The sequence below is a fragment of the Sus scrofa genome, chromosome 3 (assembly GCF_054392235.1).
Source record: "Sus scrofa isolate SSC_HxYL_T2T_F1_AM1 chromosome 3, Sscrofa_HxYL_maternal_Yorkshire_Landrace_v2.0, whole genome shotgun sequence".
NCBI classification, from domain to species: domain Eukaryota; kingdom Metazoa; phylum Chordata; class Mammalia; order Artiodactyla; family Suidae; genus Sus; species Sus scrofa.
This window is the reverse complement of record NC_139385.1, coordinates 81,291,934-81,309,058: the sequence shown is the minus strand read 5'-3', so window position 1 is coordinate 81,309,058 and position 17,125 is coordinate 81,291,934. Positions and strand designations below refer to the sequence as shown.

General features: G+C 42.9%; 1 protein-coding gene across 1 annotated transcript in view; it reads left to right on the top strand.

Moving 5' to 3' along the window:
- The window catches only part of STAMBP (STAM binding protein), a 64,487-nt gene extending 49,354 nt beyond the window's left edge, over nt 1–15,133 (top strand). Inside the window, exons 11-12 of the transcript XR_014841643.1 lie at nt 11,711–11,766; nt 14,008–15,133. The gene's annotated coding sequence lies outside the window, so the exon portion shown is untranslated. The remainder of the gene's footprint in view (nt 1–11,710; nt 11,767–14,007) is intronic.
- Nucleotides 15,134–17,125: the final 1,992 nt, after the last annotated feature.

The following is a 17,125-nucleotide window of genomic DNA, read 5'->3' as shown; positions in this document are numbered from 1 at the left end:
CTTCAGTAAGTGGAATAACCATTTTTAAAAATGGAAAGATGAAGACTATTGGGGGAAATTTTGTTATTGGGTAACATGATAAATTATTAGTGTACTGGTGGAGGACTAGATGAAGAATTAGCAAACTTTACTGTTCAAGGGGGTAAGACAATGCTGTAGATGGCATGGACCCTATCTTGACAGAATTGTGCTTCAATATGATGCTATTGGCTTTTTAAAGGCAAACTGAGGTGAAGAGAGGACTCCCTGGAGAAAAGGAAGCTAACTACAGGGAGTGACAGAGGAGTGTCTAAGAATAGTCTTACTTCCTTTAGTCTAGGTGATATTTCCACTTCTTTCACCCACTAATAACCCACTACTATTTGTTCAACACAGGAAACATACTACATTCTCACTCAGACCCAGGAAAAAGACAAAAATAATCCTGGGCCACTGTGGGAGTTCTTTTTTGAAGTTGCTGAAGGCCACAGAACTCCAAATGAGTGGTGTCAGACTTCCAAACCCACACGCAACCACAATGCAATACTGCCTTCTTAAAATATATATAGATATATGTATTCATTAAAACTATGAGAAAGAAATACACCAAAATGTTAATATTGGTTTTCTGTAGGTGATAGAATTATGGCATGAAGGCTTTCTTTTTCCCCCCTCTATGCTTTTTTTCAATTTTCCAAATATTCTACAGAGAACATGTATTGCTTTTGTAATTGGAGAGACAGGACAATGCCTACTATTTTCAGAAACCAAAGCTCTACTGCCCCTTCAGTGTGGGAATCCAGCCAAGACCTTATTCTTGGACAGCATCAGTGAAAGGGCCTTAGGAATGCTCTTGGGCACAGCAGCAGAGGCATGTCATATATGGAAACCTTCCATGAGGGTGACCTCACCACTGGAACCCATTCAACATAAACCTTGCTGCAAAGGCCAGCAGAGATCTTTGGACAAAACCTGGAGGGTGGAAAGCCGAGAAAGAATTGACCGAAAGAAGAGAGACTTTTGGGCTATGGCCTGAAGAACTCCTGTGCATCCATCTGGGCTTCTTAGCAAATCTCCTCTGTGCTCAGTTCCTAGTGAAGGATTTCTTTTGCCCACCTCAGCCTCCTCCAAAAAAGAACTCCTACAGTGGCCCGGGGTTATTTCCATTATTTTCCTGGGCCTGAGTGAAAATATAGTATGCTACTTGTGTTGGACAAACAGTAATGGGTTATTGATGGGTGAAGAAAGTGCAACCATCAACTTAGACTAAAGGAAGTAAGCCTGTTCTTAATATTCCTCAGTCATTGCCTAGAGTTAGCTTCCCTACCCCTTGGTCTCCTCGTTTCATCTCCCTTTGCCTTTTAAAAAAACCCAATAGTGTCATACCAGACCACGATTCCATCAAGATATGGTTGACGCCATCTATAGCATTGATCCCTTTGCCTCCTTGAACAGTTCTTCACATCCCTGCCCCCTGCTTAAACATCTGTGTCTAGAACTTCTTTCACCCAGCTTGGTATTCTATACATTTCCATGGCATAGGAGTTTTAAATTATTTTTAATTGAACCATGGTGGACTCAGGATAAGTTCACACAAGTATTTTAGTCCCCAGTCCCAGTGTTACTCTATAAGCACCAGGTCTTTGATATGGCCCTTGGCCTTAGCCTAGGAAGAGACCATATAATGGGAACAAAACCCAGTGTTGGTTTGAATTATTTTCATTGCAATGTCAGAAAACTGAATTCAAACTGGTGTTTAGACACAGCCGAATCCCATACCTATGGTCATCAAGACTTATTCTGTGTTGTTCTCTTGGCTCTTATGTACTCATTTAATTAGGTTTTTCATTTAATTAGGTTTTTCCCATATGGTAGCTTTGACAGTTTTGGGTTTATATCCTACTGTCTTGGTAAGTCCAGCAGGAAAAAGAGAAATTCTGGGTCCAGGAGTTCCAACAAGTCCTGTCATTGAGTCATTGGGTCATGACTTTGGTCATGGCTTTGTCATGCCTTCGTCTTTGGGCCAACCACTGTGGCCAAGGGGATGGAAAACTCTGATTTCCCGTCCTAGGTTATGTGTCTATACCCCATCTGAACTACATGCACTGGGAGTGAGGGAACATTCATTCTGCAAAGAAAAATGATGGCATTAAGGGAAGAATGGATGCTGGGCAGGCAAAAGCAATAGATGTCTACAATAAGTGCCTGGAAGAAAAAGGTAGGGCCTGCCATCATCACTGTGGCCAGTGACCCAAAGTAAGCAAGCTAATAACACATAAATGGAAACACCAATGCTATTGGCTTTAGATAATAGCAGGTGGACTGTTGGGTAGTAACACTTTCACTCCCCCAAAGGTGGGTCACACATCCAGGCCATGGTCATTTATTTAATTTGGATTTATTAAGCACCTGCTTGTGCAGCATATTCTTCAAAATACATACAGAGGAAGTAAACTCTGTCTTCAGGGAGAAAATGATGGAGTAATATAAAGCAACTTGGAGTTCCCATTGTGGTTCAGCGGTTAAAAACTCTACTTAGTCTTTGTAAGGATAGGGGTTTGATCCCTAGCCTCACTCAGTGGGTTAAGGATCTGGGATTGCTGCAAGCTGTGGTGTAAGTCATGGATGTAGCTTGGATCCAGTGTTGCTGTGGCTGTGGCACAGGCCTGCACCTACAGCTCCAATTTGACTCCTAGCCCCAGAAACTTCCATATGCCACAAATATGGCCATAAAAAGAAAAAAGAAACTATAGTCCCATGAAAGAGCACAGGAGCAATTTCTTCATAACTGATGAGTGTACACAGGATGAACACCAACTCCATGAGTGAATACTGAGGGAACCCAAGTTAGGGAGAAGTGAATGTTTTCATCTTTATTTATACTCCACTTTTAGTACTTAATTTATACTCTATAATTTTTTGTATTTCACTTTTAATTATTTCAACAAATATTTACTATGTGGCTACTAAGTGCCAAGCCCCATGCTAGACTCTGGATACCTAGTAGGAAGGTTTTCCAGGATATGTAAAATATTACCAAGAGAAAGTTAATTGAATGTAGGGACAAAGGAATATAGACTACAAGGATACAGCAAAGCAGATCCAGTTATAGAGCGAAACAGTAAACCATGACCACTTACCATCCCCCCACAACTAGGGCACATGATGTGTGATGTTGTGGATATTATAAACATTTGTGTAATAAACCCAAACAGCACATAGAGGGTTATGCTTTTCCATATAAAAGATCGCATCTCACTGAAGCACAATATGTAGTAATTCTACTGGAAAGGGGGTGGGGTGGAGCTAGGCAGCATAGTTCAGCTCAGATACCCAGCTGTCTGTGAATCTGGTTTAACCTAGGGACGTATTTTGTCATATCTGAGAATGCAGATGGACTGCATGGATTTTAAACAACTCCAGTTTTCTCTTTGGTGCTGTTTTAATAAATATTTAGTGACAGTGAACTTGGAATTATAATCTTTGGCAAGGACCTGGGGTTTAGCTGCCATTCTTAATTGGTGGCTAAGTAAGATCTGAGGCTCTCGACTTTCAAAGGGTTTTTGTTTCGTTTTAACGCAGCTCACCAAGGTGGAGTAAGAGAGCCCGTGGCCCACTTGGTACACCGATTCCCACTTTACAGCAGAAAAGGGACTTGCAGTAACCACGACAAAGTGTTTCTGTACAGCAAATTTGGGGAATCAAATTTTGGACAGTGGGGTTGTCTCCTCACTTATGAACTTGGGGATAACATGGAACTACCTACTTAGGTAATAACTTTAATGTTGGAGATTTTGATCTGTAGCCCTTCTCTCTTCATAATTAGCTAATAGGGTCTGTTGTATATAGAGACCATTTTTTTGTCCAGGAAAATAAAGCCATATCAGTGGAGTAGAAGAGAATTCCTACATTTAAAAAAAAAAATAGCAAGAGGCTATGCGATGAACTCATCCAAAGATAGTATCAGATTTTTTTTTTTTAATGAGTGGAAAAGTACTGCTGTCAGAGCTCAGTCTGGATCAGCCCTCAGGAAAGTTGTTCTCCCTATTCTAGCCCATGAGGTAGAGTAGCAGTGCCGAATCAATTTGTCCATGGGCCAGACTGAGGAGAGGTCAATAAAATTTGCAGACAGGAGTTCCCGTCGTGGCGCAGTGGTTAACGAATCAGACTAGGAACCATGAGGTTGCAGGTTCGATCCCTGCCCTTGCTGAGTGGGTTAACGATCCTGCGTTGCCGTGAGCTGTAGTGTAGGTTGCAGACGCGGCTCGGATCCCGAGTTGCTGTGTCTGTGGCTGGCAGCTACAGCTCCGATTAGACCCCTAGCCTGGGAACCTCCATATGCTGAGGGAGCGGCGCAAGAAATGGCAAAAAGACCAAAAAAAAAAAAAATTGCAGACAATATGATATTATTCTTTCCACTGTAGGCAAACCTTATAGCAGTGACTTGTGGTGGAATTTTTCATTTGTTTGTTTGTTTGTTTTAGAGCCAAAACCTTGGCATATGGAGGGTCCCAGGCTAGGGGTCGAACCGGAGCTGTAGCCGCCGGCCTACACCACAGCTCACAGCAACGCTGGATCCTTAACCTGCTGAGAGAGGCTAGGGATCAAACCTGTGTCCTCATAGATACTAGTCAGATTCGTTTCCACTGAGCCATGACGGGAACTCATGTGGTGGAATTTAAAGACCATCTTATCCTTGTGTCAAATGCTGATCTGAGAATCCTGGATTTGCATGAAGTGTTAAGGAGCTGGCATAGAACTTAGGTAGAATAACCAATTTTAAAAAAATAGACTTTTAATGTGTGTTAGGGGAGGCACAAGTTGACCTTATTCAAGAAGAATAAACGAGACTCTGGCTCTATCTAAACAGAACCAAGTCCAAGGAATAAAATAATAAATAATAGATGCAATTAATAAATAAAACTGGAGATTGGAGTCCATCGTTCAGAAGAAGCATTAAAAACTCAAGAGGCAAAAAGCCCCCATGGATGCTCTATTTAGTTCATTTTAAAAATTGTCTGGGCAATGGAGGACCACAACTGGGCTCTAGTTAGAGATTGGCCTCGTGTTTATGAACACTGGGGCTGTTGATCTTGTTTCGAGAGAGCTGGGGGAAGTGAACTTTCTTGGAGTTATTCAGCATTCGGTACCACACAAATTCACTTTCCAGAATAACCACTCAGAAACCTCTGCCATATCATCGGAGTAAAAGAGAATTTCTTTTACTGCCATGGTGAAGTTTCGATCCCTGGCCTGGGAACTTCCACATGCATGGCACAGCCAAAAAACAAATAAGACAAAACAAAATAAAACAATCAGGAGTTCCTGCTGTGGTATAACTCAATCAGCAACCTCTTGGGAGACCTGGGGACGCAGGTTCAAAACCTGGCACAGTGGGTTAAGGATTCAGCATTGCCACAACTGCAGCTTAGGTCCAGCTAGGATCTGATCCCTGGCCGGGGAACTCCACATGCCATGGGGCAGCCAAAAAAGAAAAAAAATAAAATCTCTAAAAACAAACAAAAGAACCTCTTCCAGAGTCTGCCCTTGTTGCCAGATTCCATTCTCACTAGAAGTTATTATTGAAGTTAAATTTTTTTTCCAGTTTGTTTGTTTGTTTTTTAGGGCTGCACCTACGGTATATGGAAGTTCCCAGGCTAGTGATCGAATGGGAGCTACAGCTGCCAGCCTACACCACTGCCACAGTAACACCAGATCCAAGGTGCATCTGGGAACCACACCGAAGCTGGCATCAACACTGGATTCCCAACCCACTGAGTGAGGCCAGGGATCGAACCTGAATCCTCACAGACACTGGTCATATTCTTAATCTGCTGAGCCACAGTGGGAACTCCCTTTTCCAGTTTTATTGAGATATAATTGACAAACAGCACTACGTAAGTTCAAGGTGTGTAACATGATTTGTCTTACATGAAATGATTACCCCAGCAGGTTTGGTGAACATCCATCATCTCATATAGTTCTCATTAAAGACATAGAAAAAGGTAGCTAAGGAGATCTTGTCATGGCTCAGTGGTTAACGAGTCCAACTAGGAATCATGAGGTTTCGGGTTCGATCCGTGGCCTTGCTCAGTGGGTTAGGGATCTGGTGTTGCCGTGAGCTGTGGTGTAGGTCGAAGACGTGCCTCGGCTCGGATCCCGCATTGCTGTGGCTCTGGTGTAGGCTAGTGGCTACAGTTCCGATTAGACCCCTAGCCTGGGAACCTCCATATGCCTTGGGAGTGGCCCAAGAAATGGCAAAAAGACAAAAAAAGGAAAAAAAAAAAAAGGCAGCCAAAATAACTCACTTGGGAGACTGTTAGACTGAAGAAATAGAAAAAAAAATTTTTTTTTTCCTTGGGATGAGAACTCTTAAGAGTTACTTAGGAGAGTAGTTACTCTTAACAACTTTCATTTATAACATACAGCAGTGTTAGTTATCTTTATTATGTTGTACATTACAACTCTAGTACTTATAAGGGGAAGTCAGTGTCTTTCTTTTTATTAACCTTTTGTTTTGTTTTGTTTTTTTGCTTTTTAGGGCGTCATGTGCAGCATATGGAGATTCTCAGGCTAGGGGTCGAATCAGAGGTACAGCTGCTGGCCAACACCACAGCCACAGCAACTCTGAATCTGAGCCATGTCTGCGACCTACACCACAGCTCACGGCAACACTGGATCCCCAACCCACTGAGTGAGGTGGAATTGAACCTGTGTTCTCATGGATACTAGCTGGGTTTATTACCTCTGAGCCACAATAGGAACTCCTAGAAGTCAGTGTCTTTTGACCACCTTCATACAATTCCTTGCTCCCCCACCTCTGGTAATCACAAATCTGATCTCTTTTTCTATGAATTTGTTTGTGAAGTATAATTGACCTGCAACTCTATGTTGGTTCCTGGTATACAACATAGCCATTCAATATTTCTATACCTTTTAAAATGATCACCTTGCTATGTCCAGTTACCATCTGTCACCATACAAAGATATTACATAATTATATTCCCCACATTGTACATTTCATACTTGTAACTCACTTATTTTGTAACTGAAAGTGTGTATCTCTTAATTTCCCTCACCTATTTTTTCTCCTCCCCTACTGCCCTCAACCCCCAAGTAAAATACTTTTGAGAGCATGAAAAATGTATATGGATGGACCTAGAAACTATCATGCTAAGTGAAGTCAGTCATACAATGAGACACCAACATCAAATGCTATCCACTGACATGTGGAATCTAAAAAAAGGACACAATGAACTTCTTTGCAGAACAGATACTGACTCGCAGACTTTGAAAAACTTATGGTTTCCAAATGAGACAGGTTGCGGGGTGGGGGGATGCACTGAGGGTTTGGGATGGAAATGCTATAAAATCGGGTTGTGATGATTGTTTTACACCAATAAATGTAGTAAAACTCATTAACTATTTTTTAAAAATGTATCCTAAACCTTACCTTTCATGAGGTCTTGAGTGGCTCCTTACTGTTTTGGTTTTTCATAGCTCCTTCATTTGACTTGTTAAAGGTTATTTTGGCTACACAAGAACTCTTAAACCAAATGTAGGAAAAGTAAGAAATATATTTCTGGTAACATTTTGAAAATAAAGCCTGATTCTAAATTATATACTGTTATGGGAGAACCTAACTTTCAGAACACTACAAGTGATGCTTCTCCTAGTTCTCAGCTAATGCCAAGTTGCAAATATATTATTTTCCCTCTGCACTAGGAGAGGGTGTAATGCTGAGGTTAAGAACTGGCTCCAAAGCTAAACTGACCTGGGAGGGATTCCTGGCTTCCTCACTTATAGATTATGTCACTCCCATAAGTGCCTTACCCTCCCCAGCTTCAAAGTCCTCAATTCTATAAAATGTGGAATCGGAGCTGTAGCTGCTGGCCTACACCACAAGCACAGCAACGCCAGATCCAAGCCAAAGCCAGGGGCTCAACCTGTGTCCTCATGGATACTAGTCAGATTTATTTCCACTGAGCGACGATGGGAGCTCCCTGGAAGTGGATTCTTTTTTGTTTGTTTGGTTTTTGGCTTTTTAGGGCTGTACCAGGGGCATATGGAGGTTCCCAGGCTAGGGATCTAATCGGAGCTACAACTGCCGGCCTATGCCACTGCCACAGCCACAGCAACACCAGATCCGAGCCGTGTCTTCGACCTACACCACAGCTCAGGGCAATGCTGCATCCTTAACCCCCTGAGTGAGGCTAAGGATTGAACCCGAAACCTCATGGTTCCTAGTCAGATACATTTCCGATGCACCAAGATGGGAACTCCCCCGGAGTTGGATTCTTAATTCACTACACCACAGCAGGAGCTCCTAGTACAACTTCCTTTTGAGTAGTGCTTCTTACTTTCAATTTTACTGAATCTGTAATTTTTTTTTTAGGGCTGCACCCGAAGCATATGGCAGTTCTCAGGATATGGGTCAAATCGGAGCTACAGCCGCTGGCCTATGCCACAGCCACCATAACTCGAGATCCGAGCCACATCTGCGACCTACACAATATTTCACGGCAATGCCAGATCCTTAGCCCACTGAGTGAGACCAGGGATCGAACCCGAGTCCTCCTGGATCTTAGTTGGGTTCATTAACTGCTGAACCATGAAGGGAACTCCAAGGTATAATACCTCTTATAGGCAGTATATTGTCAATTTAACATCATCAAATATCCAACAAAACAATGTTTATCTTTTTTTCTTTTTTTTTTTTTGCGTTTTAAGGCTGCACCTGAAGCATATGGAAGTTTCCAAACTAGGGGTCAAATCAGAGCCATGGCTGCTGGCCTACACCACAGACACACAACACCAGGTCTGAGCTGAGACTGTGACCTACACCACAGCTCACGGCAATGCCACATCCTTAGCCCAATGAGCGAGGCCAGGGATCAAACTCACAGCCTCATGGATGCTAGTTGGATTCATTACCGCTGAGCCACAATGGGAACTCCCACAATTTTTATCTTTAAATAGGAATATTTATTCAATTTAAAGTTAACATAGGAGTTCCCGCCATGGCTCAGTGGTTAATGAATCCGACTAGGAACCATGAGGGTGCAGATTCGATCCCTGGCCTTGCTCAGTGAGTTAAGGATCCGGCATTTCGGTGAGCTGTGGTGTAGGTTGCAGATGCGGCCTGGATCCCGAGTTGCTGTGGCTATGGTGTAGGCCAGCAGCTATAGCTCCGATTAGACCCCTAGCCTGGGAACCTCCATGTGCCACAGGAGTGGCCCAAGAAATCACAAAAAGACCAAAAAAAGAAATAAATTAATTTAAAAAAATAAAGTTAACATAATTACTGATATGTGTGGGCATAAGGGTACCAACTTACAATTTGTTTTCTATTCTTCCTACCTGCTTTTTCTTTTTCTCTCCTTCCTTGATTCCTTCTGTTTTTTTGTTTTTTGTTTTTTTGTCTTTTTGCCATTTCTTGGACTGCTCCCTCGGCATATGGAGGTTCCCAGGCTAGGGGTCTAATCGGAGCTGTAGCCACCGGCCTATGCCAGAGCCACAGCCACAGCAACGCGGGAACCGAGCCGCATCTGCGACCTACACCACAGCTCATGGCAACACCGGATCCCTAACCCACTGAGCAAGGCCAGGGATCGAACCCGCAACCTCATGGTTCCTAGTCAGATTCGTTATCCACCGCGCCACGACGGGAACTCCAATTCCTTCTGTATTAATGGAGTATCTTCTATTAGTCTATTTGTTTTCTCCTCTATTACCTGATTTTTCTTTTAGAGATTACTCTAGCTATTATAATGTTCATCCTTGATTTATTAACATTTCATGCAAAATAGTAACTTTTCTCTTTGCAAGACAAAGCAAGGAACTTTGAACACTTCATTTATCCCCTCCAGACTTTAGTGTTACTGCTATTGTGTATTATAATTCTACATATATTTTAAAGCTCAGTAGACATTATTACTTTTGTATAGTTAATATTCATGCATATTTATGCAATACTAACCCTTTTCATTGTTCTTTATTTCTTCCTGAATGTCTATACTTCCTACTGGGAAAATTTTCCTTTGGTCTGAAGAATTCTCCTTAAGGCAATTATCACAGTGTTAGTGTCTCTGGAAGTGTCTTTATTTTTTGCCTTTATTTTCTAAGATATTTCACAAGTTATATATATTTTTATTCATCATTTTAAAGATGTCATTCCATTATGAAAAGTCAGTGTAAGTTTTGTTGCTATTCTTTTGAAAGGAACATATTTCACTCAGTTGCTTTCAGATTGTTCTCTTTATCTTAGTTCCCCCCACATACCATGGGTCCATTATGACAGGAGCCTGGAAATGATTTTTCTTTGTATTTATCCTACTTGGGATACAGAGTACTTCTTGAATCTTTAACTTAATATATTTCATCTGTTTTGGAAATTTCTTGGCCATTATTTTTCAAATCTTCTTTTTGTCTCATTATTTCCTTCATCTCCTTTTGGGAGCAATTATACACGTTAAACCTTTTCACCATATTCCAGATCTCTTTTTTGTGTTTTTTCCTATTTTTCCAAAATAAAGATCATCTGCGATATGTTCCTATTGTTCGCTTTTTTCTCTTTTAGGCCTATATCCTGGTATTCCTGATAATTTTTAAATTGAATGCCAGATACTACAGACAGATATCTATAGAGGCTCTTAACAGGCTCTTCTTAATAGTATTATCTTCTTCTAGAGAGAATTTACTTTAAATTTTTGCAGGTAGTTAGAGTTCACCATCTTCCAGTCTGGAACTGAACTTATGTTAAGCTGTGTGCAATCTTTGTAAGGCCTACTCTATGCTGGCTTACCCTTATTCCCTAGAGCATAGTGTTTTATGGGACCAGTATTCATTAGGGCTGTCCAAAGAAAGAGAACCAATAAAGTGTGTGTGTGTTGGTGTGTGGGTGTGTGTGTATATATATATAGCCAGCAAGCTGCAGATCTGGGAAAGAATTGCAGTTTGAGTCCAAGAGTGGTCTGCTGGCAGAATTTCTTCTCCCAGGAGGATCAATCTTTTTCTATTAAGGCTGGCTACTGAATGGATGAGACCTACCCACATTGTGGAGGATAATTTACCTTACTCAAAGTCTACTGATTTAAATGTTAATCTTGGAGTTCCTTTTGTGGCTCAGCGGTTAATGAACCCAACTAGGATCCATGAGGATGAGGGTTTGATCCCTGGCCTTGCTCAGTGGGTTAAGGATCTGGTGTTGCCATGAGCTGTGCTGTAGGTCACAGACACAGCTCGGATTTCACCTTGCTGTGGCCAGGCAGCTGTAGCTCCGAGTTGACCCCTAGCCTGGGAACTTCCACATGCCGCAGGTGAGGCCCTAAAAAGCAAAAAACAAAAACAAATAAACAAAAAACCCAGAAAACAAACAAAAAGTTAATCACGTCTAAAAAATACCTTCACCAAATAACTCAATTAATATTTGACCAACTATCTGGGTACATGGCTTAGCCAAGTTAACACATAAAATTAACCATCAGAGTCCCAGTGGAAAGCCTGGAGTGCTGGACAGTGCCCCTCCCCCACAGTGGGTCCTGAACTCCAATATTTTTCTCCCTAGCCTCATGAGTCTGCCAAAAGTATTGATAAGCTTCCCATTCTCTTAGTTACTGTGTCTTGCTCAACTTCTTGGCCTCTGCCCTGAGCTGCTTAAACACTGAAAGATGTTTCAAGGGGAAAATGGCATAGAATACCGGTTTTACCCAAATGCATTTTCTCTCTCTAGATACCTGGCCTCTTATGTCCTGTCTGGCTTGGTGGTTCTCTGGTACCTTTGAACAGGTATTTTCATGTTTTATCTTAGTGGGAGGATCACTGAGATGATAAAGCATTAATAACTCTTAATAAACCTCTAGTGGAACAGTATTTCCATGATTTGAAAAATAATGCCTATTATATTGAATAATATTTAATAGGGAAATATTAGAGTGGGGTCCTCAATGACATATTGGGAATATGGTTCAATGTTATCTGTGTAACTAACAGGACACAGTTGCCTGTGTCCCTCCTCAGATTTAATGAATTAGAACCCTTGAGAGTTGAAGGCGATGATGGTTAAGAACATTGAACGAGGAGTTCCCATCGTGGCGCAGTGGTTAATGAATCCGACTAGGAACCATGAGGTTGCAGGTTCGGTCCCTGGCCTCACTCAATGGGTTAAGGATCTGGCGTTGCCGTGAGCTGTGGTGTAGGTTGCAGACGCAGCTCGGTTCCCGCATTGCTGAGGCTCTGGCGTAGGCCGGTAGCTACAGCTCTGATTAGACCCCTAGCCTGGGAACCTCCATGTGTTGCAGGAGCAGCCCTAGAAAAGGCAAAAAGACAAAAAAAAAAAAAAAAATTTGAACTAGCGACATTTTCATTAAAGACAGGGATGCCAGTTGTAAGAGCAAAACATTAAACACTATTCTTGAAGTTCTATGTAGATAATAAAAATAAGAAATTAAGAGGCAGAAATATTGGGTTTCATAATTATTATTTTCAGATAATATATACTATCTATTAAAAATCCCTTCAGGGAATTCCTGTCATGGCTCAGCAGAAACAAATCTGACTAGCACCCATGAGGACACAGGTTCGATCCCTGGCCTCACTCAGTGGGTTAAGGATCCAGTGTTGCCGTGAGCTGTGGTGTAGGTCATGGACGCGGCTCTTATCTGACATTGTTGCTGTCGCTGTGGCATAGGCCAGCAGCTACAACTCCAATTTGACCCCTAGGCTGAGAACCTCCATATACCTCAGGTGAGGCCCTAAAAAGACAAAAAAAAAAATTCCTTCAAGCTAATGAGTTTAACAAGATGACTAGATATATGTATATAAAAACATATCACATATATGAAATGTGTGTTACATATGCTTCCTATATGTCAGTGATCAGATATAAAATATGACAAAAATATTAATATGGTAGCATCGAAAAATATAAAAACATAGTTCAGAAAACGGAACTGTGCAAGATCTATATGATCAAAACTTTCAGATGTTATTCAGGAACATAAAGAAAGTTTTGAATAAATAGACATAAATAGGAAGTCCAACAATGTAAAGGTATAAACATTTTATAAATTAATATGTAAATTCACTGTGACCAATTAGGATCTCAACTTTTTCAGGGGATGTGGTGAGAGAATTTCACAAAATAATTTAAAAATTTTTCTGGAGAATAAGTAAATAGTAATAGCCAAGAAATGTGTGGAAGAGAATAACAATGCAATATTGACTTCAACGGCTATCAGGTCTAGAGCTATATTTGTTTATTTCTTCATTTATTTTTAGGGCCACACCCATGGCATATGGAAGTTCCTGGGCTAGGGGTCAAATTAGAGCTGCAGCTGCAGGCCTGTGCCACAGCCACAGCAACGCCAGATCCTTAACCCACTGAGCCAGGCCAGGGATCAAACCCACATCCTCACAATTACTAGTTGTGTTCTTAACTGGCTGAACCATGATGGGAACACTTGCTATAGGAGTCTTAACCCACTGTGCCACAGCAGGAAATCTATCACATGGTTCTTTTGGGCGAAAATAGAGCCAGAGAAACAGAGAGGCTCAACTGGCCAATGGTCCACCAAAACAAATATCTTAGGATGCAAACACCTGCTTCCATATTTTCCTTTTTCTCCTTAACTATTACATGCATTAATTTTGTAATCAGGCGGGAAAAACTAAACCATACCTAATGTGGTGAGTCATATGAAAATTAGCCTGGGAGTTCCCATTGTGGCTCAGCAGAAATGAATCTGACTATTATCCATGAGGACACAGGTTCCATTCCCAGCCTCCCTCTGTGGGTTAAGGATTTGGCGTTGCCATGAGCTGTGGTATAAGTCGCAGATGTGTCTCGGATCCTGCGTGGCTGTGGCTGTGGCTGTGGCTGTGAGCTGTAGTGTAGGCCGGCAGCTGCAGCTCCAATCGGACCCCGAGCCTGGGAAACTCCATATGCCACGGGCATGGCCCTAAAAAGACAAAGAAAAAAAATTAGCCTGTTTCCAAAGGTAATAAACAAATTTTTTTTTTCTTTTTTAGTGCCGTGCCTGGGGCATATGCAAGTTTCCAAGACAGGTGTTGAATTGGAACTGCAGCTGCCGGCCTACACACCAGATCTGAGCCACATCTGCGACCTACCCAGCAGCTTGCAGCAATGCCAGATCCTTAACCCACTGATCGAGGCCAGGGATTGAACCCATATCCTCCTGGACACTGTGTCGCGTTCTTAACCCTCTGAGCCACAACAGGAACTCCAAAGGTAATTAACAAATGGACCAAAAATTTAAAAAATATAATCATTGACACTTGGTGTCTGAAAGAGTGTGAAGAAGGAGGTGGTCTCATCATTATTGGCAAGATTGTAAACTAGTACAACATTTTTGGAGGACAATTTGGCCATTTCCATTAATATTTCAAATGTTCTTGCTTGATCAAACAATTCCACTTTAGGAAATTTACCACATAAATATACTCACACATGCACACAAAGGCATAATATATACAGTTGTATTTTTTTTTTTATTTGGTCGTTTTTGTCCTTTTAGGGCCGCACCCGAGGCACATGGAGGTTCCCAGGCTAGGGGTCTGATCCGAGCTGTAGCTGCTAGCCTACACCACAGCCACAGCAATGCCAGATCCGAGCCTCGTCTGTGACCTACACCACAGTTCGAGGCAACGTCAGATCCTTAACGCACTAAGTGAGGCCAGGATCAAACCCACAACCTCATCGTTCCTGGTCGGATTCGTTTCTGCTGTGCCACGATGGGAACTCCATATAAGGTTTTATTAATAGCATTAATGTTTGCGTAGGTGAAAAATTGGAAAGGACTCAGGAGCCCACCACTAGGATATTGGTTAAATGTTTTATGGTATATCCCTACTATGAAAAACTGTGTTCAGTTTTTAAAAATGATATGAACTGGCTTGGACAGCCATCCAAGAGTATTGTTAAGAGAACATGGCAAGTTTCAGAACAGTTGTAAAAACATATGTTATAACATAATCCCATTTTTATGAAGTAGTATAAAAGTCGAAGAAAAAGTCTGCAAAAAGCTGAGAGAATACACATCATACTAAAAGCATATCTGAGCTGTCTCTGACTCAGGTCTGTCTGAAATAGTAGGAGATGTTTGCTTTCTAAAATATACATTTTTGCATTCTTTGAGTTTTTTGCACTTGTTTTGAAATGGGGGGGGGGCAAGAAAATAACTGTTTAAAGGTGGGTTTCCTCGCCCCATGAAAAAGTGAGTACCTCTGGCGCCTGGTTTAGCCTCCTGTCTCCTCCTCATCTTTATCAAAAGTCAAGGCAGATTCCACCTCCCTAAGTATTTCCTTAGGGCTTTGGTTTCTGCATAGAGCTGTTAAAGGGAATTGTTTGGATCTGATCTTTGGACTGTCTGGAACCCAAGCAATTCCCTTTGATTACAGGCTCTTTATTTTATAAGCTGATTATGCCAAACCCTGGCCACAGTGCTGAATCATTAAAAGAGAAGGGAACCAAACCTAACACTGTGAAGGGAAAAAAAGGCCCCCACTAGATCCCTGATCAGGTCAGAGGAGACTCACTCTCTGTCCCTGCCCAGGGAGGGAGACTAGGAGGCAGAACACGACCTAGGCCCTGGCTCTTCGCTGCCTCTCCCAGTCAGGACTGACAGCCCTGTGTCCCTGCTGGACAGCTCCCACCTCATCTGCTACTTGGCCTGCCCCACCATCCACAACCAGGGCTTTTCCAGGGCCTGAAAGACTCAGGGAAGCTTCCCTGGGGGCCTGGAATTTAGACTCGGCTAAGCACTCAGGGTAGTGGTCAAAAGATTAGTAAGGATACCTCGTGATGGCTACAGTGTCTCCTCTCTACAGCCACAAGCCTTCATGCAAAGCTTTCCTAGTCTTTCCTCTGGATTCTGTCAGCAGCAACCACTCCTTATCCACATCTTTGGGCACCTCAGTCCTTTGTTAATGGATAAGACAGATCTACACTCAGCCATTGTGCCAGGACACCCCAAATCGCCAAGAATTCCATGCTGTGTCCCCAAAGTGGGTGCAATTGTGCCTGGTCTGGTGCAAGCCCAGGACAGCTAAAAGCTGAAAGGAAATAGCATCCTCACCTGGGAGAGCAATCCCGTGTGCCCTCCTCACCTGCTGCCCTTCACACAGGCTCCTAACCCCTGGGCTGAGTCACCTGGGGGGCCCAGTACTGGGTGAGCCGGTATTCAGTGCCTGTTTCTTCTGGTGGGGGGTGTCCAGGTATCCTGGACACCTGGGTGGGAAGGGAGAGGTTTGTAAAACACAGATGTCTGAGCCCTCCCCCCAGGGCTTCTGATTCCATCCATGTGGGTGGAATCCAAGGATCTGCATTTCTTATTTCTCCCCCTGCCCTTTTTTGTTTCATGGCTGCACCTGTGGCCTATGGAAGTTCCCAGGCTAGGGTTAGAATCAGAGCTGCAGCTGCCGGTCTTCATCACAGCCACGCAATGTGTGGTCAGGGCCGCATCTGCCACCTATGCTATAGCTTGTGGCATCCCCTGATCCTTAACCCACTGAGCGAGGCCAGGGATAGACCCCCCAACCTCATGGATATAAGCCAGGTTCTTAACATGCTGAGCCACAATGGGAACTCCTTGGATCTGCATGTCTTAACACATCCCAGGTCATGCTGTTACTGCCTTCCATTCAGCCTGGGGACCATACTTTGGGAACTGCTGGGTTTGAAGGTGGGGCAGAGTCAGGAAGCCGTGCTGGGCAGGACCAAAGTCTGAAGCAGGGTGGCGCCAGCAATATGACAAGAAGGCTGCAGAGCATTTCTGAGGCGAGGGGCAGCAGGAAGGACCCAAGTGGGTGTGGGCAGGAGGGAGAGAGGAGAGCAAGGAATCCAGACCAATTCAGATTTCTAGCTTGAAGGACCAAGGGGAAGGCCTCAGAAGTAGGGAACCCAGGAGGCAGAGCAGCATTGAGAGTAGGGGTCAGGGATTCAGCTTTGAAGGCTCATCTGGGTTGAGCTGTTCAATAGGCAATCCGTACTTTTCATCCGGGTCAGGCATGTGGTTTTGGGACAATATAGAGGTGAAAGTAATTGCCACAGACCCCAGAGCTGCTGGCTTGGGAAACAAACAGCTACTCAGGAAGGGGACGTGAACTATGAGAACAAAGCAGCAACCAC